The sequence below is a fragment of the Bison bison genome, unplaced genomic scaffold, assembly GCF_000754665.1.
Source record: "Bison bison bison isolate TAMUID 2011002044 unplaced genomic scaffold, Bison_UMD1.0 scf7180017850219, whole genome shotgun sequence".
NCBI classification, from domain to species: Eukaryota; Metazoa; Chordata; class Mammalia; order Artiodactyla; family Bovidae; genus Bison; species Bison bison.
The window spans coordinates 70,169-72,785 of NW_011480792.1; the positions used below are offsets into that span (position 1 = coordinate 70,169).

The 2,617-nt window shown below is 41.3% G+C and overlaps 1 long non-coding RNA gene across 1 annotated transcript in view; it reads right to left on the reverse strand.

Annotated features, from left to right (window-relative positions):
* The window catches only part of LOC104994752, a 15,790-nt gene extending 13,399 nt beyond the window's left edge, over positions 1–2,391 (reverse strand). Inside the window, exon 1 of the long non-coding RNA XR_825987.1 lies at positions 1,796–2,391. This is a non-coding gene — a long non-coding RNA (uncharacterized LOC104994752). The remainder of the gene's footprint in view (positions 1–1,795) is intronic.
* Positions 2,392–2,617: the final 226 nt, after the last annotated feature.

Here is a 2,617-nt window from a genome sequence, read left to right on the forward strand (position 1 = left end):
TGTTGTGACCAGTGCATTTTCTTGGCAAAACTCTATCAGTCTTTGCCCTGCTTCATTCCGTATTCCAAGGCCAAATTTGCCTGTTACTCCAGGTGTTTCTTGACTTCCTACTTTTGCATTCCAGTCCCCTATAATGAAAAGGACATCTTTTTTGGGTGTTAGTTCTAAAAGGTCTTATAGGTCTTCATAGAGCTGTTCAACTTCAGCTTCTTCAGCGTTACTGGTTGGGACACAGACTTGGATTACTGTGATACTGAATGGTTGCCTTGGAAACGAACAGAGATCATTCTGTCATTTTTGAGATTGCATCCAAGTACTGCATTTTGGATTCTTTTGTTGACCATGATGGCCACTCCATTTCTTCTGAGGGATTCTTGCCTGCAGTAGTAGATATAATGGTCATCTGAGTTCAATTCACCCATTTCAGTCCATTTCAGTTCGCAGATTCCTAGAATGTCGACATTCACTCTTGCCATCTCTTGTTTGACCACTTCCAATTTGCCTTGATTCATGGACCTGACATTCCAGGTTCCTATGCAATATTGCTCTTTACAGCATCGGACCTTGCTTCTATCACCAGTCACATCCACAGCTGGGTATTCTTTTTGCTTTGGCTCCATCCCTTCATTCTTTCTGGAGTTATTTCTCCACTAATCTCCAGTAGCATATTGGGCACCTACTGACCTGGGGAGTTTCTCTTTCAGTATCCTATCATTTTGCCTTTTCATACTGTTCATGGGGTTCTCAAGGCAAGAATACTGAAGTGGTTTGCCATTCCCTTCTCCAGTGGACCACATTCTGTCAAATCTTTCCACCATGACCTGCCTGTCTTGGGTTGCCCCACGGGCATGGCTTAGTTTCATTGAGTTAGACAAGGCTGTGGTCCTAGTGTGATTAGAATGACTAGTTTTCTGTGAATATGGTTTCAGTGTTTGCCCTCTGATGCTCTCTTGCAACACCTACCATCTTACTTAGGTTTCTCTTACCTTGGGCATGGGGTATCTCTTCACGGCTGCTCCAGCAAAGCGCAGCCATTGCTCAAATTTTTAACTGGGTTCATAATCTGGAGAAAAGTCTAATAAGATTGTGATGGACAGGACTTTCCTAGTGGTCCAGTGGTTAACAATTTGCCTGCCAAAGCAGGGGACATAGGTTTGATCTCTGGTCCAGGAAGATTCCACATGTCACAGAACAACAACTGAAGTCTCTGTGCCTAGAGCCTGTGTTTCACAACAAGACAAGCTATCATAATGAGAAGCCCATGCACCCCAGTGAAGAGTAGACCCTGCTCTCCACAGTGAGAGAAAGCCTACATGCAGCAATGAAGATCCAGCACAGCCAAAAAGAAAAAGACTGTGATGGACAAAGGACACTCTGAGAACAGTGGCCTTCTGATGTTAATTATAAGCAGTTTATGGATGTGATACTTGTTGTCTCCACGAGAGGGCGTTACAGTGACAGATGGAATGGGACAACTGGATTGGGCACCTCCAAAACCGTGTTGATAAGGATGCTGAGATTGGGAAACAAAGGATGGAATCCAGGTGGAGGAGGACACCTTATCTGTCTTCACAGAACTTCCTTAAGAACTGCCTTCCAGCCATGTTTTCAGGACCTGGAAGCCATGAATGATAAAACCAGTGTGAAAAAAATCAGGAAGCTAATCTTAAAAATTTGACTCAAGGAAGCCAGAAGCTAAGACTTAGGAGCTGAGTCACATGAGTGAGAATGGTCTAAGGTTGCTGGAGTTTACAAAGTTCTTACCTCTTCTCAGGCTTTATTGTTTAACTCTTACCTGGATTCTTTGAGATACCACAGTATTCCTAGAATAATGACCTGGCAGCTCATATCAATGCAGACTGTCATATCTTCTTAGAAGTGCATGTATTTTTTGAGGACAAGTCATGATGTCCCTTTAATGATAAAAAGATACAATTCTTAAATGTTTTATCATAGATTATCCACCTAAAAACTTTTATTACAAATATATACTTTATAATAGGCATAATACTTTATAACTGCAGTACACATGTATATTATCAATAAAAATAAATATATTGGAGGTGTGAGCTCAACATTTTTTCCAGTCATAGTGGAAGGAAAAATACAGAGCACTTGTATCTCCATACTCCTGGGGACCGCACTTAAAAACATGGGTGGACATTCTCTGCAATTCCACACATTTATTAAAATTTGAATTTTGTTTGGGTCACAAGGAACAGAACAAGATTTATATACATACAATTTTTTGGACACACTAAGTGTACCAAGGAGAGATAGATTGTGTGATTGCATGCCCATAGCACTGAGTAAATGTAACAATCCCTTCCTCTAATCTGAGTAACAGGCAAATTTGGCCTTGGAGTACAGAATGAAGAAGGGCAAAGGCTAATAGAGTTTTGCCAAGAGAACGCACTAGTCATAGCAAACACCCTCTTCCAACAACACAAGAGAAGACTCTACACATGGACATCACCAGATGGTCAACACCAAAATCAGACTGATTATATTCTTTGCAGCCAAAGATGGAGAAGCTCTATACAGTCAGCAAAACAAGACCAGGAGCTGACTGTGGCTCAGATCATGAACTTCTTATTGTGAAATTCAGACTTAAATT